Genomic DNA, 26,523 nt, shown 5'->3' on the forward strand with positions numbered 1-26,523 from the left:
GACATAATAACATTAACTAAGAGTATTCTACATAAAATTTAGTCAGTTACAAATTTATAAATCAGTCTTATATATCATATAGAACTTAAACTGCAAATTAATCTAAATTAATAAAAAATAGCATTTCCAACAAGTACCGCATACATCCTCCATAGCACTATTAAGATACGCATTCAAATATATATATATATATATATATATATATATATATATATATATATATATATATATATATATATATATATATATATATATATATATATAAGCTATAATGTATCCGAACGTTTGTTGTAGCACAAGCAATTTAGAGTTATTTATTCAAAGCAAAGATCTTCATTAAGAAGCCACGAATTAGTTTATTATTGCAGTCTCCATGTTTTATTAGTTACATATTTTGTTGGTGAGAATTATGATACAAAGTAAAACGAAACTGATGGGGCAAGGCCTTTGCTTCAGGCTTGAATACCTCTTCTACTGACTAGGTATCACATCAAAGCTTGAGTCTCTCCATCATGAAGCAGACAGACACCAATTCATACTAGAAAATATTTTTAAACACCAATAGGATTCGTTTTCATATTTCAAATAGAATTTTTAGATTTCGAGTTGCATTTCTTGTATTACCATTTGACTTGTATTAAATAACGTGGAAATCAGATACGTAACTAAGTCTGCAACATAAACTTTACAAGGAGGACCTATGCTAATTTAATATGATGTATTGTCATCTTGAAGTAGAATCAGTCACCAAACACTATCTTTATTAATGTTTTAATTTACCTTGTATTATAGTCAATTATTAATGTAGGCATAAAGTAGTATCTACGTTGAAATGTCATTCATGTCACACCCACGCTATTATTATGGTTAACCATTTCAAACGTTTATGTGAAAGTGTATGCTGATAAGTTATATGGTTAATGCTGATAAGTATTCCGTCGCATGAGAGACGGTAGGTTTCGTGAAACAATTGTTGTCCTTCATATACTTTTATTGCCGTTCATTTTAGATGTTAATTTAAATACATGTGCACGTATTTTATAGTATTTCCTACGCTATGAAGGTTATTGTTGCTTTACAAACACGGCGCACAGGGTCTTAGCAATGGAAAATTCAACAGCTGTGGATAGGTTTCATGACTTAATCATTAACGATTGATTTTCACCATCATTTCATAAAATTTTAATTAAACATCTGAACAGCAGGGAAACTTCGCAGCACAATACAAACGCGTCCATATCCTGCACCCATCATCGCAATCTAGATTGTTGTTTTCCTGTATAAATACAATAATAAAATGACAAATAATAAAGTCAAAAAAAAAAAAAACGAACGTATTTAATCATTTATTTATTTATTTGATAATTTAGTTAATGAATAATTATTTTCTTATTTTTAAAGTTTGATTAATCTTTTAGGCGAATCCACAAACAAGAAATAACAAGAGAGCCAGTTTTCATGATGCATGTGAAATTATATTCAGATAAACAAATGCATAAATTAAGTCTATAATAAGCAAAGTGAAAATATATAACAATAGGACTCTACCTGTACATGTGCAAAGACGCAAAGAAATACGATGCTATAATTATCATGAAGGATATGCACTTTGCGTAGTGTAAAGCGAAAGTCCAAACCAAATACCATATTTTCCTTTCTAAAATAATTATATTCAATTAGAAATATAATTTCCCATATATAGAATTCACCATTTGCTCGAGTTAAGTTGTTTCCAGATCTCGTGAATTTCGAAAGTGAAGTTCAAGAATTACTTTTCAATATTGATATTATCATGAGCTAGTTCAAAGAAATTGTAACAATATTCACAAATAATGATGCATATAAATGTCAATGCCTTAGTATGCATTAATGCAGATATATGGGATACATGATTAACTTTTCTTTATGCAATAATATCCCAAAGTGTTCATGCCAGAATCTTTATCGATAACCAAACTTCCACCGGTTGTTTTCTTTCGCGATTATTATTATTATTATTATTATTTGTATTGTGTGTGTGTGTGTGTGTGTGTGTGTGTGTGTGTGTGTGTGTGTGTGTGTGTGTGTGTGTGTGTGTGCGCGCGCGCGCGCGCGAAATCTCGGGTTCGAATCCCGGCCGAGTCATACCAAAACTTATAAAAATTGCACTTGCAGCTGCCTCGCTTGGCATTCAGCATTAGTAGGCTAGTGTTGGCCTGGTGTCAGGATAATGTGACTATGTGAGACATCATGCTACATATCTGCGGCATAATGGTCTGGTCCGTGATATCACTATAAACTGCCACATGGCGGACAAATAGCGATATGGCTAAATAAACTATCTCTATATTAGCTGAAGTATGGTGAGATTATTATATCCCTTCATAGGCTTGCATTTTCTTCTCGTGATAATGTGCGTGTAGTCATTCTCAATTTGGTTCGCCATATTAGGAGTGACAGTTGCAATTGTGTGGTAGTACCGGTTGTAATATTTTAGTAGTATTAGTAGTAGCAACAGCAATATTGGTAGTATTTATTATTTAGTGCCAGTTGTATCAGTATTATTCTGTTTTGTTATAGTAGTGGCAATTGTTGTAGATTTACTGCTATTTTTGTTACGGTATTTATTCTTCTTATCATGATCGACGATTATAAAGACAGTTGCTAAGCAATTATGTTAGCAGAACGTATATATATATATATATATATATATATATATATATATATATATATATATATATATATATATATATATATATATATATATATATATATATATATATATATATGCCACTGATTTCAATGTATGTATCCAAGTTATACATTCACAAAAGTCACACCAGCTGATGTTAGTTTCATCTGCTTTTAAAATTACCTGGGCTCAAGTTCATAAATTGATAACTATAACAGTACACGTTATATATTTCCGACCAAGAATATAAGTATACTTACACTAAAACTGCAGACACAGCATAACATGACCATGGTCTTCAATGGAAAAAACAGGCAACACACCACCCACAATAAATAATGATACCATTTGCAGCCATCGTGAATTGGTCGTGGTTGAATAATCACATTTCCATTAATTGGTTGCTGTTTCAAAGACAATGATAAATTATGTTAGACATTTGGGTATACATCAAACTATTGCAAAGAGCTGTGTTAATACATTGTTTATATATTAATTCTTCTGTGTACCAATCAGTTTAACCCGACTTCTGCAGCTAGTAAAAGTAAATTTACATAATATACATCTAACTTATATTACTGCCCATATCATAATTCAAGCCAAAGGGAAGTTTTCTGTTCTCAACAGTATCTGGATCAGAGGAAATTGTGTGTATGCAGTAGCATAACTTTGATGATGGGCGAATAAGAGGGTTCTTTTTCCTTACCATAACATCCCCCAAATGGACATCACATATGATTCACTCCCATTAGTCCTAATTTGGGAAACTGGGTTTAACGGATTGTAAAGGAAGAGTTTTCCCCATATGACTAAGTGGTTTTCGGCTTCAGATTTATTTTTTATATGAAAATATATAGTATTGAGAAATATCACATCTGCTTTGATATGTATGGGGTGCAATGGACTTTGTAGAGAGACCTATGCAAACGGTTCGTGTAAAGTTCACTTATAGAAACTTCGCAGTGGCGGAGGCACGAACGTTCTGTACGGCTGAGGAATAGTGGTAAAGGCATGGCACGCTTGCTTTGTGTATTCGGAAGATAAAAAGCAAGCGAAAATATACGGATCAACGCATATAAGGAACATGTATTACCAACGAGAGAGACAACCAGACTCCGCACACCGAGTATATTTACAAAGGCAATGACTTTCAACGGTACAACTTAATTCAGAACTCGAAGTACAAGGTCTCAGTCTATTTGCAACGGATGTCACTCAACGCTTACTTGTTCATGTATCGCCCAAACATGTTCTTGGAAAAAAACCAAGGTATTTGCTGGGTCATCTTGTTAGCGGTTGAAATAAAAAAAAATTGCTGGCCCTGGATATTGTGTGTGTCTGCTAGGTGGATATGTCACATAGTTAGCCTTTAAGTCACCTTGACGGAATCTTATGAAACCTTAGTTATTTTTGCACGCATCTTAACTGATGTCACACACTCCATTAATATGTTTCTTCTATCGTTTTCAAGTATTTAGTGTGTTTCTGAGCTAAAACAATCCACGTTAGCACAACAACAAAAAAATATCTTCCCGAGACTTTTGCGGCTGACTTCGCGGATAGAGGTTATATGTTTCAAAATTGCCTTTAAGCGCCCGCTAAATTGCAACTTCCGACATATCACATCTTTTTTTCCAGCACAAGCGAAGGTGTGAAAGTCAAAGGGCATTGTCTAGTCGGCATGATCGTTGTCTGGGCTTTTGACAGTCACCAAGTTGTACTCTTGCGTGGCTTTAGTGATGTCACTTAAAATCTAAATAGAGAGAGCCGTGAAGATAACTGCCTTTGTTGCATAAACAAAGGTCACGACCCGCGAGTCGATTGATTCATCTTAAGTATACTACATGAAGGAAGCCAGGCCCAGCAAGCTGGTGCTGTACTGTTTCGATGATTTTGAAGCATGGTGCTGTGCATATCTTTCGTATGTGAAACAGAGATAGAGCTTACACCAATGATATTCGATATGAACTGGCAAGCTGTAGTCTCACAAAAGACGGTGCAGTCGCCTGGGACTGTTACGTAACAGAGAACATAACGTATGATTTTCTAAATCTCTTCCAAATCGTTTCCATTCTTTTCTGACAGGCACTTTAGTCACGCTGTAAGATCTTACTAACTGGATTCGCATCGCACAACTTCTTTCATTTTCTACCTTACCCATCTTGGGACAGTTTCATTTCTTTTAGCGGTTTACGCGGCGGTGAACTGACTTAAAAGCTGCTTGGTTTTCTTTAATTCAGGGGATAACTTTTACCCAAAGTCGCCCAATTTCGCCAAAATAACCTGTGTCGGTTGCTGATGCCGTTTTTGTATTTATTCATGCGGTGTGACTATAATATGTTGTCCTTATTTATAATGCTACCTCGTTAGTTCTTTTGAAATTAGTTTGCATGTGGTGAGACCTCTTACACGTATCATCTAAAAAGGTCATGGCCACTAAACCCACAAAGCGTATATTTATCATTAACACATCAAGTGTGGATTGTATTGCCCCATATCTGAAATATCGGCGCGTGCAGATACTCCATACTCATTTTTAAATTAGCTGATCAACTATAAGATCGTTTTAGTCCATTTAGCTCATGTTCAGACATACACAGCGCCGTTCTCATTCTTGCCCTAAGTCTAGTATAAGGCATGGTCTCGGTGACTTCCGAAATTCTCCTATGAGGCTGCCATGGGTGAGATGGCGCCAAACCTATTAAATGTGGCTGGAAAGGTATGCTAATTAAAACGACATAATAACCTGGATTGCATCGTCAGCTATAAGCGGAAAACGAACAAACGTGTCCTGAAACAAGATATCTCTATCTATCTATCTATCTATCTATCTATCTATCTATCTATCTATCTATCCATCTATCTATCTATCTATCTATCTCTCTCTCTTTCTGTCCGTCTCCCTCTCTCTCTCTCTCTGTATATATATATATATATATATATATATATATATATATATATATATATATATATATATATATATATATATATATATATATATATATGGGTGTCAGCTATTAGTGTTGTTTCTTATCGTTAATTTTCCGTATACACCTGTTGCCGGAATTGTTTTCAAATTTGTCAAGATAGGTATAATGGCATATGAACAATTAGCATTAGAGTTGCACATACCTGGATGGGACAGACATGTCCCGACTAGACTGCGACCGCGGTAATGCCAATGCCAATGCATAGAGCGGCATTATTCTTATTATTCATTAGTAGGGTGTGTGTTTCATGTGTATACCCGTCTTTCGGATATCGTTGTAAGCTCTCAAGCATAATATTTATCTCATTGATGTTGACTTGGTCGATGTTTTTGATATTGTATGGATGGAGTCGATCTGAACTCCGGTGTCTCAGCACAGAATCAGTGCAAATCGGCAAATAGCGATGCCGACAACAAGGTTGTTACCAATTATTTGAAAAACTGACGTCAATATCAGGAAATTTTTTCTAAAAATGTTTCTGAGGTTAATAATTACGGATGTGGCGATGTTCATTCACTTCACATCATGCGCTAGGAAGACCGAGCGGACTCAGCAAGTGCTTGTTTTATGAAGACTGAGACATAATCCAAATATTTCGTTGGATGAGTGGCACTGCTGTTGGTGTTCAAGAAACCCTCTTCTCAATAAATCAGCATAGCTGCATACTTCTGTTCCGTCTATCCCACAAAAGCAAAACAGGGCTAAAGATGGATTTAGCATAGAAGCGAAGATATTAGCTCCAGTGAGACATATCGGCCCCACGATGCCGTTTTATTTGTTTCACGATGTTAGAATTTGTCGACTAATGCGCTTCCTGCATAACTCGTTTGGTGCCTTTTTGAGCATCACTTTGCCGTAGTCACAGGCAGGTCAAAGCCCACAATTTTATACTTCCTATGTTTCCGTTTCTGCTTGGCATTTGTTTAAACTCTGTACGGCCAACACAGTAATTATATTAAATTTAACATTGGTTCCAATCATCTTGTGACATCAAACAAGAGGATAGTTTTACTGTAACCGTCAAAGGTGTCGACATTCTACGAAATATAGCTAGGTAAAGGCCGTCACAGATGACATATCCTCGCAAGACTTTGAAAACGTTATAGCTGTTAATAACAGCAACGACACCAGCTCTGTGAACTATGTTGCCGAATTTGACGTTATTAACCTCTACCATAGTGACATCTTAAGGCTAAATTCTCATCATCAGTGCCGAGTGTTCTTCGGCACAAATAAGGCAACTATTAGCATTAACATCACCACCGACTTCCCAGTCCACCATGTACAAAAAATGAGGTGCATGACAACATGAGAGCTCACCACCACTGCACAACCTTAAAACGTTTGTATCACGCACCTCATAGAGGGCTTTTAAAAATGTAGCTGTAAAAATATGGCTGTTCCAGTTGCCAGTCATGATAATCTCCTTAAAATAATGTGCGAACTCGAAGACAAAATACGTGCCAAAATCGATGACACTCGACGAACATAGTGTTCTTGAAAGCATAGGTCTCAATCATGCTTCCGTTACTTCTTCCTTATGTGTTCCATTGTTGCTCTCCAGACCGTCACTGCAACGTTTAGAGCGTGCTCCGCCTTGCAAGCGTCTGAAAAGAAGGATAAATATAACGAAACCCGCGTTCGTGATAGATCTGAAATAAAATCTTTTGTGAATGAGGTTAACAAACAAAGCAATGTAAATTAGAACACCAATACATCGCGAAAACTGTCACTGAAAATACAGAATACCAGTACATTTCATTTGAAATGCATGGTGTCAACGGGAAACAATATAGACAGCTGAAATGAATTGTACTGCTCTCATGCTCCACTAATAAACGTAGCAATTATAGCCAGCGTGCACCAGTATATGCTGCATAGTGACTATCTTAACATGCTGATAAGCAGACCAAAATGTAATATAAATAATAGCGAGTCCACTCTATTGTGTGGCTAGCATATACCACTGAGATTGTAGCTGAGCTAGGGCATAGGGCACGAATTAATAGCTGTGGAGTTCACATAAAGAAACCCAGACCTCTTCAGTAATGAATGTCAAAGAACACTTTCGAGAATTTGCAGAAAATGCAAATTATCCGAACAAATTATGTGTAGACAGTCAATGCCATTCTCGTAGAATTTCATGTCACCCATAATTGTAATGACTTGTAATGGATCTTTAAGAAACCCATATAAATATATATTTATATAGCCGGCCAAGTTTGTTAAGATGCTGACCAAGCGACCAGCAGTGATTATGAAGTAGGTATTTGCCAAGTGTGTATATAGGGACATAACTAGGTTTAAACTATCCTTTATATTGAAATTATTTCCCTTGCTGAATAAGTAAATTCATTGCTCCAAATGTATATGAATGCTAACCAGATGGCATAACTAGCTGAAATAGTATTTGTACCTATGCAGGCACAAATACACGCACTCCACGGTAACAATAAAAAGACTAATTTGAAAGCGATCATGAAAAAAACGAGCTAGAGTAAAACACTTCGATCCAATGATTGCACAGAGGATGAACAATTCAAGTGCTTAACAGAAGAAGAAAAAATGAAGAAAAAGAAACTAAAGGATAAAAAAGGCCCTGGTGGAATATGCTGTATGCCATTTCACCAGACCCTGACCAACATAATGTTGATATAACACGGTCATCACTAAAAACAATTATAGGTTGTCCTGAAAACATTCGCAAGAACAAATGATCTTTTTGCAGTGATATGTTAATAATCATGATATCATATCGTCAGGATTACAAGACGATTCAAAATAATTTAACCGGTAATGTCTATAGTGGTAGTTATAAAGGTGGAGATTTCCGTAAACGTAGTTGTTCAAGGATCAATGCTGCTTGTGTTTTCCTCATCTGTGGAACCAGGTAACGATTATTACCGCGTTACCTGTTTATATTCCGTATCGTAATAGACGGTTCGCATATAGTCTTGTCACCATTGTGGATCAAGAAAGTCATATTGCATATCTTTGCGGAGTACATTCACAGTGCAACTGTACATTAAAATCAACCGGATATTTAAATAAAATGACATTAGTACGTGGATGAGTGATGGCACGAGTGATGAAACCTCGAAAAATCCCATTTACATGACACATTACTGAACTAGACATGTTTATGGATTTTTTTACAGATGCACACAAATATTCGCGGTCTCTTCTTTTCGCGCAAAACAGATTGATAAGACATTGCAATGCAAAGCATTAAAAGTGTGAAAACAAAACGTACCAGCGGAATCTGGGAATACACCCTGTTCAATTGATTCGAGATATACTGATGCGATTAATTAATTGTGCACCACTAAAGACGGCACTTGTTGCAAAACAATGACAGCCCTGTGAGAACAATTATCAATTAAGCTTCGCAGCAGAGTCATATTATGTGATTTTAAATCTTGCAATTGGAAGCAAAATACCGTTTTTGACAGAATAACAGTCTCGCAAAAGGTTCATAATCAATAATGTATCATTTCTCTATGACAAATTTCATTGATATGTCAGATTTTGCGTTTGACAGATACTTGCTTTTTTGGTTGACCGCTGAAAATGAGGTTTACATTCGTATTCTTTCCTGGATCTTACCCTTCAGCAACATAAAATAGAATTACTAGCTCAATGCATGCCTAGATGTTTTATTATATGTAAGCCTTTCGTGGAAATATAGGGAAAACTAACACAAGACGATACTAACGATGATTCATCTGTACCCCATCAAGATGTGTTACCAGTGGTATTACGGCATTGTCCCAAAGTGTACTGTATTGTATGTATAGGTTATATTAGTGCCGAGTGTTATGTTATCATCCTGTAGGACAACACTTTGTTGTTGGAGGACGCGTCTGGTCCAATGATGATCATTGACCGCCATTGGAAACTATCAATGTTGTTTCCAAATTAATATATTAATTTAGCCTGCCCATGTTTGTACAATAAGAATGTCTTGTCAGGAAGGTATGGTTCGTATTTACGAAAATCAGCTGTCGAAAATAAAACGCAACGATGTTTGCTCTGATAGAGTTAACAGCAATCGTCACTATGTGCATAACATCATTACCTTAATCGGCTTAATGCGGAGAAAACACATCGTTAATATTAACATTATTTCAGCCAGATAAGATTCAAATAAAAAAGACCTGTGGAGATGTTCCATTCATCGCATGAATTTCAACGGTGTTATCGGCTGCTGCTCCAGCGATTGCAATCATGGCTGTGTTAGGGGCTGTCGAAACCGTATTTGAAATTAACTTTTAAAAGGCAGTCTGTGAACGAATCAAAATGGGAAAGGTTCTCGATTATATGGAATAACTCGCAGAATATCCTCAAGAAAATATTTTCTACTACCCAGCACATTTCACAGAAGACCAACGCTGTCACGCACAAGCAAAACCTGTATCATGACCATAATTTGGGCAACAACAATTAGAACCCAATGGATGAAAAAACGAGGCATGACCAACTTGATGCTGAATCATTGCATCAACTTGTGGAAAGCAAAACTTCCTCATGCACAGTACAAAAAATGATTATTTGCTTGTCATTGAAGTACGTTTAACAAATCAGATATGCTTCTAATTTGTAAAGATCGAACAATTAAACGTAATAAGACTGACATGAACCTTCAGTAAATTCTTATAAGGCTACCAGGGGATATCCGTCTAAACCTGACAGTAATTATTGATTCGTGTCATCGTTACATATATGATATACAACGCCAAGGAAAAAACGGTATGGAAAGTTAGACAAGTCTGGAACTAAATATACAGATATCTTTACATGAATGATACATTCAAAAATAAACCAAAGATGATGATGATGATGACGATGATGTCTCAAATAAATCTGTGGTAAAATCTCGGTAATATCAATGTCGTGGCTCAAAATTAAATGTATAGAAAAATAAATTAATGATAACAAGATAACCAGACAAGCTACGAACAATTAACGGATATATTAATATATTTAATTTAACAGTGCAAAACTACTTTCTAACTAGCCTAAACGCTTTCGACTATAAATGAGTCTTTGTTAAAGGCAAATACAAATCACAGACAAGCCAAACATAAAACACAAAGGCCATGAGGTAACAAAAGTATATAAAACTATTTCTACAGGAATAAAAGCTTGACTATTGGCTTCAACATCATCCTGATGCTGAAACATGTTTTAAATTGAACTTGCTATCCATGAGCCATATAGTGATCTGTTTTTTGGGATGTATCTTTGCAAAAAAGCAAATTATATTCATTATTTCATCTGTAACTATAATCAAATTAAAAGTTACACAAAAGGATCAATATTCACAGATCTGATTGGATGATGAAGAACTTTTACACATGTCCAGTTGCATACAAATTCACTTCTCACGGCCACACATTTAGTGATGTACCACTCATTGCAATTGCCCACAACTCAAACTGGAGTCCCGAAACCAGGAAAGAAAATGAATTTCACTCGGTTCTTAGTCTTACAACATTAAACCTAAGCGGTTTACACCAAGAAAACTAGAAAACGATGCCGCTATAATGATATGATTGCACTCTGCACATGTTAAGTTCAATCATTATATATATATATATATATATATATATATATATATATATATATATATATATATATATATATATATATATATATATATATATATATATATATATATATATATATATAGACATTCTCGCGACTGTCTGTAGTTGACATCAGATCAATGATGAATTTCCACACATTAATCATTAGTGACTTATGTAAATAACAATAAAAACTAGAAAACGATGCCACTATCATGACATGTTTGCACTCTGCACATGCTAAGTTCAATCATTATATATAGATAGATAGATAGATAGATAGATATACATTTTCGCGACTGTCTGTAGTTGACATCAGATCAATGATGAATTTCCACACATTAATCATTAATGAGGTTTGTAAATAGCAATAAAAACTACCAATTATGCCAGTTTTATAAATGAACTTAATAAGGTACACAGTTTCTTTGCAATCCTTTCTGATTTATGTTTCCCTTACCTCGCAGGAATAACGAACAAATGCGCAGAAATGTGGAGTGAGAGAGTAATGGAATATCGGCTGGATTGAGGCCATGAAATAGAAATTACACCAGTTAACCTACAAGAATATTGTTCGTCGTAATCATATGTGTGCACTTTCCTTTGAATTTATCGACAGCGTTTATCAATGATACAAAGTTGCAAACGAAGTCAAAATTACACAGTAAATATTTCGTTTACGTGGTTCGTATATTGTCATTTAATGTTTTGTTATCAATTTTGTTTCCTAAACATTGTCTGTCTCTCTGTATGTATGTCTCTCTCTCTCTCTCTCTCTCTCTCTCTCTCTCTCTGGACCATCGTAGCATGGTACGGGCTAAGATCTATGAAGTGACGAGAGTAGCTGATTTTCGTTTGTGTTATCCCATCTTGTCTCTAGAATTATGAATGATGATACAAGTGAAGTCAAACCGACCAATGGATGAGATAGAGAAAAGCATGAGAGAAAGAAAATGTGCGTTAAAGTCAATCCGACCAGTGACTGTGAGAAAGAGAACGAGAGTGAGTTTTGAAGTCAATCCGGCGAGAGTGAGAGAGAGAGTTTTATGGTCAGTGGTATTGTTACTTAAGCAAAATAATGACTTAGATCAACTGTAAACATATTATAATATATTAATTATCTCTTTTTCGTTCACCATTTAGCATAATCTATATTCCACATTCCAAGAGCCGGTATGAGATGGCTAAGCGTTCATGTCAATGGCGTTGCTAGCCAAGCGTATTTAGTACTCTACTTTCATCATTAAAACCATATTTCAATTTTAAATCATTAGTGTGTTTTATATTAATTTAAGCCAAATAGAAACTACAACTGAAAACAATATGCTAATATGATTGTAAATAGCCACAAAAGACATATAACTGCAATTTGTAGCGGACACACTCGGGTAATGTGAGGAGTTCATTCACTCGGTCAATACACAACTACATGAAGTAAATCTTAACTCCGCTCAAAGGGCAATACTATGTATGTGTGAGTACAAATAAAATATATGTATCGTATGTACGCTGTATCAATGATGTAACACTCGTTTAATAAGTGTTTCTTTAAGAGGAAACTCGGCAAGCCATGTTTCCTTTTAATGAAAAATGAATACATTTCGTGGTATGTCATTGATACAGCTTACATACCATACCTATATTATCTCCTTCTCTCGCTCTCTCTCTCTCTCTCTCTCTCTCTCTCTCTCTCTATATATATATATATATATATATATATATATATATATATATAGAGAGAGAGAGAGAGAGAGAGAGAGAGAGAGAGAGAGAGAGAGAGAGCAAACTCAGAATTTACCGTCGTAACTGGCAGCTGGATCACAGTGTGTACCACGTTGGACATAGTGCAGTATGGTTGGGCCTAGCTCTGAAATGATATTACTTAGCATTAGGAATTAGAAACAAGTGTCCTAACAGTCAGTCGGATATACTCAGAAATAGATTAGTTGTCACCAAACGACGTCTTGTTTATATTTTATATAACCAATATAACAAGTTAAGTAACATTCCATTCGCATAAGCAAGATATTAAACTAAACTTATATAACACTGTAAAAGAGATATAAAATATTATTGCATAAGTACTCATAACAAGCCAATTTGAAGGTTCTCACTCGACCGATGTATATATATATGCTAATAATTATATAGTAACATCATACAAGTTAACCATTTCCCCGGAAAAAAAGCACCCATCGCCTTGCCTGCACGTACCAGTCCATATATCATGACGACTAAGCCCACATCACCCAAAAATGATACGAGTTTCTTGGTGTTTTATTCACTGGTGTGTAGGAGACACGATCGCAGTGCGACCTTGTAATTAAATCTCATCTATCTACAAAGTCATTCCTGATTCCAATGAAAGAAATCAAAATATGTATGATTAATCATAGATAATTATAAATATACACCAAACCGAACGAAAAGTGTTAGCACTGGATATTATTGTAGAATACTTGATCATTATAGGCATACTTCATATTTAAAGCAAATATTACTATCATAAAGGTTAAAGAACTTGTAATTCGTACTCTACAGAGAGTTGGAACCAGCTCATGTCAGTTTTATCTCTACCTTTGACAGCGTAAGTGTAAGCTGTAGTTCTAATTTGATGTTTCGGGAAGAATAATTGTGAATATTAATCAATGGATACAGATGACTTTCATTTGTCGTCTATATTATTTCTGACGTTAGAGGAAACGAAAATGGAAAATTCATTCTTTCTTCAAAAATGCGATGGTAAACCACTGCAATAACATCACTGATAAAATGTCGAGATTGAGAACGTCATCGTCGCTTTGTTTCAGACTTTTTCATGGAGTGGTGTCATCAGTTCATGACGGCGGATTGTCCAAGCTTGTTTTGAATATTAAAATGTATGCAGATTAACAATGCATGTTTGAAGTATAGTTTTGTATAAACACATGATTGCACAATTCTTACTTCAAAATGTAACACGACAAAGCGTTAAATCAATTTGCATATTTTGTTTTGTTAAAAAGTAACTAAAATAAAATTATAGTCCGTTCTGAAAGGATGACGAGCGATACAGCAACACGAGCATGCATTAATGCAAACCTTACATTCGTGACACATCCATAATCTGATAGATGAATATGTCGTTCTGTTACGACTACGGGCCTCAAGAAATGTAACAGAGATGTGAAACCTACAATTCATGTTACATTCAAGATAAAATTTTCCATAATGCAAGTGGAAATTTTAAAAAGGCGCTTACAGCATTCTGCATTAAATGGCAAATAATCGTAAATGTCCTATCACAATAGTCCAATATACCAAATGTACCAAACCACTTTAGTTTGTGTCGAATGTCTGGTTGCACCACAAACATATACTCAAGAACATTCTCAATTTAGTTCTCAAGAATCCAAGATAATCCAAAACATAATTCATTTTAGCATATCTCTGAACAAAAGCATACATTATTCCAGAGACTGTCCATATAACATGAACGAATATTTGTATAGCAAATATCCTTATATACAAATTTCACTTTACATGCATTATACATGTTACCCTAACTCTTCTAACTTTATATAGAATTTCCTACTTAATGTTAAGCAAGTTCGGTTCCATGTACTAAGTTTGTAAACAAGGCTGGACCTTAAACTCAAATATAAGTTCACATGTTGTATCTTATAAGCATCAACAGTCATGCAGGCATACAATTCATTTCTTCAACTTACAAGTACGACAAAATGAGGTGCATAATCTAAATTATATATACGTCTGAGTTTGGTTCTATCCTACTTCTCCTCCACGATTATTTACTAAATGTTTGAAGTAAAGATATAGTGCCTTACCTTTCTGGAAAGATACAATACTTGTACACCTCGTTTTATTAAGGCCAAACTACAATTTATGTTCCCTACAAAAAACGTTACCAGCATAGTGAACATTATCAATCGTTTAGAAGAAAACTTAATCAATGAAAACTATAATTAGAATACGTTCTTTGAGGAGTTTTTTTGTTTATTCTACCCCTTTACAGATCTTTTATATTGACTGTTTTTTGAAACATATACAAATGATTTTATGAAAACATCTTCGTCTTTGGTACGTTTTTGGCATTCTAGTCATCATAACCATTGTCATCCTCATTGCCAAATTCATCATTTTAATATCCGTCATCGTCATCAACGTCCAATACAAATTTGTGGGTAGTACAGAGCACGGTACCAGCTACGTTTGTACATATTATGTGTCTCAGTATTTATGTTAGACATTAAAGGTGGAAGCAACAAAATAATATCATCAAAACTTAGTTGTTGTATATATATATATATATATATATATATATATATATATATATATATATATATATATATATATATATATATATATATAATAACGTATGCTTGCATACGTGCATGTAGCATCCATCCATCCTTCCCTGCGTAAGTCCTGCGTACGTCCTGCCTCACTACGTCCGTCCGTAACTACCTACCTACCAACTTACCTACCTACATACATGTATACATTCATACATATATAAATACATACATACATACATACATACATACATACATACGTACATACATACATACATATACCATACTTGTACACCTCGTTTTATTGAAGCCAAACTACAATTTATGTTCCCGACTAAAATGAAATTATACATTTCTTACCAGCACATCGAAAATTATCAATTGTTTAGAAGAAAACTTAAACTATGACAACTAGAATTAGTCATTATGTTTGACATTAAAGGTGGAAAGAACAACATAATATAATCAAAACATAATTATTGTATATATATATATATATATATATATATATATATATATATATATATATATATATATATATATATATATATTTATTTATTTATATATTTATTTATTTATTTACTTGCATACGTACATCTAACATCCATCCATCCTTCCTTGCGTACGTCCTGCGTCACTACGTATGTCCGTCCGTCCGTCCGTCCCTACCTTCCTACCTACTGACCAAGCACCTACCTACCTACCTACATACATACATGCATACATATACCAGCACAGACAATGATCCATTTTAAAGGACTAAGAACATAATTAAATGCTGATGTATACTGCTATTTTGCATCTATTTAGGTTTTCATTCAGCTTTTGTATTGTTAGTGAAATTTAAATAATTGTAATGTTAAAACGTTTGCAGCGTTATACACTGAGTCTTCATGATGTATTTATTGCACTGCTATTTTTTCAACTGATCAATGGAACGGCCTGCTTGACAAGCATTCATATGAGATATAGTTTTCGCTGTTAGTCCAATTACGATCATTTGAAGCACGTTCTGTGATAGTAATAGTACTATATATTTTGTTGCATTGAAGTCCTAGCATTTGAAGTACTAATCGCAATCATCAATTTAGTTGTTGTCATCGCCGTCATCATCATCTGTGCTAGAAGATATTCTATTATTTAAGACATAATTTCATGAATTTGATAAAACAATATAGGATATCCAGAGCTTATTTAGTCCACATCGCTATGTTCACGACATCTTTAATTGAGCCTGCCGAATTTATGTGTGCGTAAAATATTCAACCTGGACAGTTGATGTTGCGGTTTGTTAAGTATGGGTTATGTTAAAACATGTACGTATTGAAAATTCAGATGTTTCTTGGACATATATCAACCCAGTTTTTCAACATTGGATCCTTATTAAAACCAATACATGAGTTTGACGAAGCAATTTATGTATTAGAAGAAGCATGGAAATGTTCTAGGCAATGCTATTTATAAAGCTTACCCGTTGCATATATTGTATAATGCAACAGATGCATTTGAAAACAATGATCGCTATGATCTAATGTTGCCTACGTAGTGGTCAACAACGTATGAATATGTTGCAGCAAATAATTAGCAAACACAATTAAACACTATAAATGGATGACCACGAATCAATAAGCAATGACGTTACATCTTGGAAACAACAGCGAATTGTTAGGACATAAATAAACATACTAGATTTGCTGAACTGCACTGTTACCTGAGTTTTTATATTGAATGTGGCGACATAAAATGATAAAAGTATTTCACTATATCAAATTGTCAAAAGTAGTTTATGGCAACAAACAGTCGGATGAAAAACAAATGTTAAATACCGAAATAAATCTAGAAGAGGCACTATAATAACAAATGAAACGAAAATAATTATTCTCAAGATAGGTAAAATACACAAAACCCCGGACGAAAGAGGCCATTAAATGGTGAATAAGCTATAGTTACAAAGGAATTCGAAAATGATGGGTCCTAAGAGTACGAAAATGTTAAAATGATGGACTTAAGTGTCATAGTGGACCTTACACGTACGTTATGTAGAATGAAAACATAAACGTAAACACTATATATTATGTGATTATTCTCTTTCAATTGATTAAAAAGTGATACAATTTCATTGAGCACACTTTCCGATGCATAGTATAATGAACAGCATACTTTGACCGCCCAGAGTTATTTAGAAATGTATATGCTTTCGCGTGTGAAAGCAGTTCATATACGATTAAGTTCAATATCAGTGTCAATATCGTAACTGCAATTATTGCGTTTAATATATCTTTGTTGCAGTCTTATATTTTAATAACTGTAGATTGTAATGCCTTACAGGTATTAGTAATATTCCATTAGTATAAATGAGTATTCCGGCATAGGTCAGTTTGGAACGTATTGATCAAAAAGGATTTATTGAAAAATATAGCTGTAATAGAACATTGTATATGTTTATGATGAGAAAATTTAATAATTATTCATATTCCTATTTTTATTCTTTCTTTATATTCAGCTTGCATACTTATTTATTGTTGTGGTAAGATTTAATCCTAGCTCATCTTCTTTTTAAATTGTTTATTGAAATTAAATATTGCTCATATGACCTTTGGATTAAACATTATTTTGAGATAATTCTGAATGTACTCAAACACAAAGATAATTCTGAATTTACATTTACATTGTGATTTGCAAATATTGTTGTCACGTCAGCACATTAAAGGGGAAATTCATCCGGGAATGATAATTCTTTACGAATTTTTCAGGATTATCTTCGACTCAACGCACAACATTATATATTGCTCATCAGTTTTCATTTCATAACACATTTCACAAGATTACAAAGACAAACACATTGAAAGCACAAAACAAAAACGTGCTGACGATAATTAAGGAAACAAAAATTATAAAGTCTTTAAGTCCGTTCTTGCAGTCGAATTATGTGAGTTATAAGAGCACATTTAAATAAGGTTGCCGTGTTCTTGTGTTAACGATCTATCGGCGATTCGTTCCATGTAGCTGGGTTTTGGTAAGCAAAATAATGTTGTCTGTATGATGTCGTTTTAATAGTTCTAACAATGAGATTGCTGGTTTCAGACGAGGAGCTTAAATTTTGTCATCGGGATTACACTTGTGTGGAACCGGCTAGCTATTTTGGACTTGAGCCAGTCAATGGAACGTAGTATAGAAAAATGGCTTGTGCTTTATTATGGATTAAATGGGTAGCCAATGAAGAATACATAGTAGTGGAAGGTGTGCTCAGTTCTTCATACTCAATGGATGATTTAAGCAGCCCTGTTTTGATTTTTGTTTGAATTTTATTAGTAGATACGGAGGCTAATCAGATATAAATTAATTTTGTACTACTATGAACACAGCGGTGTTTTAGCTGTACAAACTGAATGAAAATTGTGAAAGGAGTTGATGTGTCTCACTTCGATATATTTGTGATTATGATTCACATTCAAAAGTGATACTTAGGTTTCGTGCTGACTGTGTAAATTTAATGATGGCATTGCTGATACGTATTGCTGATACTTATTGCAGGGATTGTAACCTCAGCTTCAGCTGCGTAGTTAGATATGTATGTCTGAGTGTCTTCAGCTTACAGTCGGTGTGGTACTAGATGTCAATCTTCCGCAATTAAGTGCTAGAGACGTGATACACGATATCATGGACACATCTAGAACTTATTAAAACGATGTTTACGAATTAGTTCCATTTCTAAGTTGCATAAACAAAGATTAATCATGAGACGTGCCAGAGAATATTTATTTGTCACATATTTATGTATGCCGTTGTTGATATCAAAGTATGTATTCATATACATAACTGTGTTCTCCAACTGTTACAAGTGTCCCTTCTATCATGAATATCAACTTTCTACCTTAGCCTGTCCCGTATGTAAAGTGACTGAATTTCTAAATACGACATGTGCTACATTTGCAGACTAAACTTTATATAGCAAATATTATTAGTATCTAAAATAATTATTGCTTGCATACAGTCTGACGCAACATTTATTTTGGTTACATTGCATCGCTATTTGACATAATAGCGGTGAAATAATGTCCATTTTGGAATCTGCACTCTTTGATGTAAATAAACCTTCCCTCTTTCTTAATTTGTATGTTCTCTGATTTATTTCCAAAATGATCTAATCAAATCACACAATTCTCAAGAACCCAGAGAAACAAGAAAAATGTGGCAAAATGATAGATCTTATAGATAATCTATTTCAGATTTTACTTACATAAATCAACACGTGTTTGAATAGGTATATGTATATAGACAACAAGAGGGCCAGAGAAAGACAGAGAGACATACAAATTTGATTCATGTTCCAATAAAACCATTATTAAACGGCAGGTACCGTATTTGATAGGACCACTCACAAGTTTTCGGAGGCACCAACTCGATCATTATTGCTGAGTTAGGTACATATGATAACCCACTATTAAAGAATTATTTGGCAGGACCGTGGGTACGATTCCAATGCCGATCAAGACATCATGTTAAACCCGGTCCAGATCTGAGGCAAATTTCTCTATGACAATCTAGTAATATGATTTGTATATGTGTGTATGTGTGTGTGTGTGTTTTCTGTGTGCGTGTGTGTGTGTCTGTCTGTGTGTGTGTCAATCAAAGAAATAGTTATTAAATTCTTCCAAAATATGACCCATTGTTTATTATTCCTAACACTTCCTGTTGCTTTGCTTACTATGAAATAGTAAATGTTTGTCTCTTTTGATGTATAACTGAATCATAAGGTTCGAATCTCTTATGATGCAAGTATAGTGCGCAATCCTACCAGTATGTATTAAATGTGTTACACATGCCTGCTTGGTCCATAGAGCTGAAGTTTGAAATATTCGCTACTTAAAATTTGAATGTTTCACATTCTTCAGTGCAAGGGATAACTCCTTTTAAGATAATGAATACAAATTTGCCAGAGAACTTGACAAGAGTTCACAAACGGGTTGCATATTGCATGTGCATACAACGGGGGTGTCAGTGAATGTGACAAGTCTACAAAACATATTGCATATTGTAAGTGCATAAAAGCAGGTGGTACTAACTACTTATGCAACTATACAATCGGTGTTACCATAGGGTAGTATAAGGTACATGTCTGTATCATCAGTATGTGTCTGTCTCCTGTGTATGTGCAAAGTACAGAATGAAACGTGTATTTACAAACCTCTAGATATACTATTCCAGCAATGAATCAAATATGCCAAGTCAAAATTTGATCACATTGTTTCAAAACTAAATAAAAAGTATATTATAGACTAACAACATGTTGAACTATAAATTGCAGCAGAAAGTAACGGAGAGAAGACATTAACGACTCTTGAGGTGTCTTCTAAATTGACTAATACAAGTCGAACAAAGAAACTCTCAAGAAATTTAAATTGATTTTGACAAAATGGGATAATGTTATTTAAAATCAGAATATACACATTACCAGATGCGGGAAGTCTTGTTTGATATCTAGTGTTCATCTGTATTGAAAAGTTCATGCTTTCAGAATTGTTGAAGAGGAAGCAGATGATTGATTTGCAAAATTGTCGAACTCCATGAGGATAAACGCTTGAACGACTAACGTAGCTAGGAACACTTAGACTGGTCAAGCACATATCACGGGATGCCCTCATAAGGTTGATAATGTGTGAAAATAGTTTCTGCAATGATAATATTAAGCACGACCAATCTTTGCACAATGTGCATTTTCCAAGCAACAAGAACAGGTTAAGTTTTCATAATGTTACTTAAAGGCTCAACTTTGAGTAATACTTGTTCACAAAGACAATGCAGATTAACAAAAAGCTATACTCTCTATTAGAGTACAAAAAAAAAATAATAAAAGAAGCAACGGTAGTGAAGGACAGACGTTCGTTCAAGCACGGAATACATAAAACGATTGCATATACTGAGGGTCAAACGTCCCTAGCCATCTCATTTTGGGATGCATACTTTCTGGATATGTAAATAATGTTTAGATTATAGTATTTATTTCAGAAAGGATTTATGTCGTCGATACATGGAAGCAAAGAATTATTTTATTTTATACAGATAGGCCTGTTTCGGGTCGCTTAAAAGAAAGTGCATAAATCAGCACTAAACATTAATGGAGTAATAGCTTTAGTGTACACGAGGAGAAGACAACTTATTGAATTAAAATAAATTTGTCGAGGAACATAGTTGTGTCTCTGTTATAAAATATATCATGGATACTGTTAAATAACCTCAGTTATTTTTCTTATTTTCAATGAAGGTTGCACAGGTTATAAAATCTGCTGACATAGACCATTTGGACACTTTTGGAAAGTGACATTGACAAAATGAAGATAATAGTGAGAAGTATCTCCACTTGATGACTTATTTTAGATAATATACTGACCTTTAATGAAATATTCAAGGAAATACGTGTTACTGTGCTTTACTGCTCATATATATATATTGCGAATATTTATTGATATTACCAACGTTTTTAGTTATATATTATAAGTAAAGTCCAAAGGTATTTACTCTGTGATCATATCTTAGTAAAAACCAATTATTTCTCAGTTATCATGATTTTGTCAGAATCTGGCGGTAACTATGCCTACTGAATTGCTTCATTATGCACGACACCGGTGTTTGTATATAGCTCGTGTGTTAGAAAATACTTTTAACTGTAAACACAAATTGATGCTTTCATACAGCAGATTATTCGATTTGTCTGTTTATAAAATAAACAAGCCGTTTTGTTAATTTTAACGTAGAGGTGATACTCTTCCAATGTGGATGAGTTCACGGTGTCAAAAATATGGTTTCAACCAAGAAAACGATTGATCCTGATATATGATATGTCCGAAAATATGTGCAACGTGCATTATTGAAAATACCACTTTAATCCTCGAAACACTTATTTAGGAGAAATGTTCATAACTCTTCACATATCGAATGATTCAGTCGAGATGCCATGTTCAACACGATACATACAAATAGCATTGAATTACGTGTCAAAGCCAGGGATCCATACAAATGGCATACAAGTAAGTGTCAAAGCCAATGATCCATACAAACAGCATATAAAGAAATGTCAATATTAAGGCCTATCCGGTCTCCGTACAATAGGTCTCCTTTGCAAGTCAGTCAAGACACAAATTTATAAGAACATATGCAGCTGAAGAGGGAAGGGCTCAGCATACGCGCAAAATACACAAACCAATAAGACAAGACGACGAAGACGCAATACGACAAATGATTTAATTTATTTGACCTTTTAAGATTAAGCAATACACATTTAATATGGCACAGAGATCAGGAGACAGAGAGGAGAAGTGCTTCATGTATAGAATACTATTTTTAGACAAAGACATTAACACTATCTGTATTATTATTTGCTGACTATTTATTATTTTGTTGAATTAGTTTGACTTGGATTGATATTATTTCTTATTAATTTAATTAATTATCTTAAATTAATATAGATGTTTGAAACGTCTAGATAAATTAGTGAACGAACAAAGAGATGTGGGAGCGGAACAACTGAAAAAAGAATTAATTTATTCAGGAATAAATGACAACTCTAAGCTACGTGATTAAATGACGAAATTAAAATAAAGACGAACAACATAAATTGAACATTACAAGAATATAAGAAAATAACTCTTTATTTCTCTTCGCATATGGAAATATTTAATATAACCAAAATAAAAATACCGTTGTGATTATATCATATATATTATGTTTAGAGTCATTATTAGACACGATAATTAACCAATTATCTCTTCTGTAGATACCCTCGGATGCAAACAAACCACCGTTAACACAGCTGAGCATCCATCAGACTGCATATGACTATAAGATGCCTTAAGTAACGCAGTGCTTAGCGTTGTCGCCATGCATTCAAAAAGTAATTTTCTCTTTCCATAATTTTTTTTCTGGGGAACTCGAATCGATCTAATTTTGGATTAGATACTCAGAAAAAAATGAAGCATTTGTCGATTAAGAGACAGCCATGATATATTGTAAATATTCACTTACCACTACAATAAAAACACAGTATATCTAAAGTCACGGTGAAGGTGTCGGGGAAAAAAATGATTTGAAGTCAACGCCTAATTTCTGTTTTTGAGAAACTTGCTTCTTTTAAGGATATACTATCACTCCAAAATATCACTGTTCATTCCCGCGACTTTTTTAAGTAAATTTTATCTTCAGCGATACGATTGTTTATAACATGCAAGCAGTGCAAAGTATAAAATATGACTTGACAGGGTTCTTGCCTTGCCCAGACTATATCAACATAGAGAATTTGCAGAAATCAATCAGTTGTTTGGGAGAAGGACTTGGGCGTTTGATGAGGAGAGAGTGGGTGGAGGGTCAAACGTTTGATGCTTCTTTACACCACGTTCACTCCTTGAAAATATGTTCTCACCATTTTGACCTTGAATATGACGCCATAATATGCATGATGGCACGATATTTGTTAATTAAAACGTGATCTCTCCTGATTAGCTTGACTACTGTGATTACGCTTCCACACACCACACACAACAATGCTGCTGCTATCATCATCACCGAACAAATAATCAAAGGTTAGAAATTAAGTATTTTTTTATATCGCTCAAATTGCTCTTAATGCACATTATGTACTTGACTGTTTGGTTTCTTTTCGTTACGTTCGCTAGAACAGTTTATGCAACATTTCAGACAAACAGCATAGCATTTATGTCATTTACGCCTAAATTGTGTACTCTTAAAATCCTTTTTGGGTATTCAATCATCTATGTAAAGAAAGCTTCATTATATACTGATGCTACGTTGGTACACAGAGACAAAGGTGCACATGAGGTTGCATATAATTGGAAATCTGTCTGGAACTGCAGTACGTCATGACACTATTAGGTTTTCATACCAAACAAAATTCTGTACACCATTGTACTAGATAATGTTTTAGCATGTGATAAGTACACAGTGTTTGACAGAAACTTGCAACATGTATAAGGTGACATGACATAATGTCCTAAATTGTCCCCGGGCAAATGTCCTAGGCTAAGGCGATGGTACGATTCTTTCAGTTACAATTGTTTACTGACATAAAGCTATGTATTTTAGGAATTATTTGTTTCGGGCTTGTGTTGTTCTTGAAATCGATGTTAGGCATGAGCACCTCACATACCTGCTCTACAATAGGTAGATAGTTAAATATAAACAGTCGGCTAAGAAGAAGAGTAGGCCTTATAATCCGGTAAATCAAAACCCCATATATGTGTTGATACTGATGAACGGGTTTTGGATCTGATGTCAATTGTTCATTAAAATCTGCAATTTCGCTGCATGCACATTTTTCGGAAGAGACCTGCGTACACTGTGCCACATAGCAGCAATTGTCAACGGCCAAATGAGAGAGAGTGATATTGGCCCTTGAAAAGCCAACCAATATCATCACGGAGAAGGACTGATTTATTGGCATAGTAGCCATTGCAGTAGACATATACGGTTAAAAACATGCGTACTATATCTAACACGTCCTTTGAGTTGCATCAAGCTGTTCAATGCATGTCATGCAAAATTGTCACCTAGGAAAAGTGCTTGTGGTTGAACCTTAAGCATCATTTGGGGTAAAAGCATACATTTGGACGTGAACTATTAATTATAAATCTTTTGTTGAGATGCATAAACGTCATTCGATATGAACTAGCATTGACATCTATCTCGTCAAGTGAATAATATTATTACGCTTTGTTTCGTTATAGCTATCCAAAATTTGGAACTATTTTGTTTCAACTTCGTAATTTATTGTATATAGGTTATATGAAGCTGGTTCGATTTGCATTTAATATGTGCATCAAATACTGTCCATTTCATTCTGAATCTATAGGATCTAGGCCCAGCAGAAGAATAAACTTAAAACAGATCTTTTCAAGAACAATATTCTGTTATTTAAGGCATAGCTTTATTATTTGTTTAAGCATAACGTATATTCCGATGTTAGCTGAGAATCATCGGATACCCAGGGTTCAGATGTCCTTCTTTTCTGTATTCATGCGTCCAATGTTGATTGGCTGTCATCGTTCGATGTGTAATATATTTATTCTGGACAGTAATGTTGGATTTTCATCCCAGAGGTAAATATACATACGCTTTTAACATTACATATTTCCTTCTACCCATATTGACACGAAATGCTAAACCTATAGACAGTGTAATTTCTCATAGTAACCTTATCAACCTACAGTACCTGGCAAGTATTCGAATCCTACCTCATACCTTGATTATTGAATCAGGAATTACTGTGTAGATATGAGAATTAATTACTAGCTCGTCATGAGATTGTGTCTGCGACATACGCGTGCATATAACCCCGACTGAGTAACATCATTGTTGATGATGTATGCTTAGTCGTGAGGGAATATGGGTCCGTGTGTGCAAGCAAGGATATGGGTGCCGTTTACCTGCAAACATGGGTTCGAATCTCCTTAGAATACAAATCTAAAATTATAATAGAGAGAGAGAGTTTCAAAAAATATATACGTGTCAGTTTAGGGGCATAATATCAGACTCGTAATATTATACAGAGAGCGCGATACCCACAGAGGCGTGACCTAAATATTTACAGAAGTAAATTTATAATGGCTTGCATATATACATGATGTAGCCTTGCAAAATACAATTGTGCAAGCGACAAATGTATCATTGTTTTAATTCATGAACTGTTGCATAAGAGAGATTAGAGGGCTACATTGAAAATACTATGAATAATGTGGACTTAGTAAATCACCTAATCTTTATAATCTCTAACGCTTTGTAATATTAGATAACACACCACGACATATACAGAGAGAAAATTACAAACACAAATACCATCAAATTGCAATTCATTCCACGTAGCCTCGCCCTAGAATGCAAAAGAATAATGTCACTGTAATGTTAATACGAATGTCGGAAGAGAGCTTAAATTTGCAGATGGGATGTATAATATATTCGATCTGAGCCAG

General features: G+C 34.4%; 1 long non-coding RNA gene across 1 annotated transcript in view; it reads right to left on the bottom strand.

Annotated features, from left to right (window-relative positions):
• Positions 1-1,167: 1,167 nt before the first annotated feature.
• The window catches only part of LOC149783984 (uncharacterized), a 31,053-nt gene continuing 5,697 nt past the window's right edge, over positions 1,168-26,523 (bottom strand). Inside the window, exons 2-4 of the long non-coding RNA XR_016413708.1 lie at positions 13,048-13,116; positions 2,932-3,075; positions 1,168-1,276 (exon numbers count right to left, since the gene is read on the bottom strand). This is a non-coding gene — a long non-coding RNA (uncharacterized LOC149783984). The remainder of the gene's footprint in view (positions 1,277-2,931; positions 3,076-13,047; positions 13,117-26,523) is intronic.

The sequence above is a fragment of the Sinohyriopsis cumingii genome, chromosome 14 (assembly GCF_028554795.1).
Source record: "Sinohyriopsis cumingii isolate HCF-2022 chromosome 14, ASM2855479v2, whole genome shotgun sequence".
Taxonomy (NCBI): Eukaryota; Metazoa; Mollusca; class Bivalvia; order Unionida; family Unionidae; genus Sinohyriopsis; species Sinohyriopsis cumingii.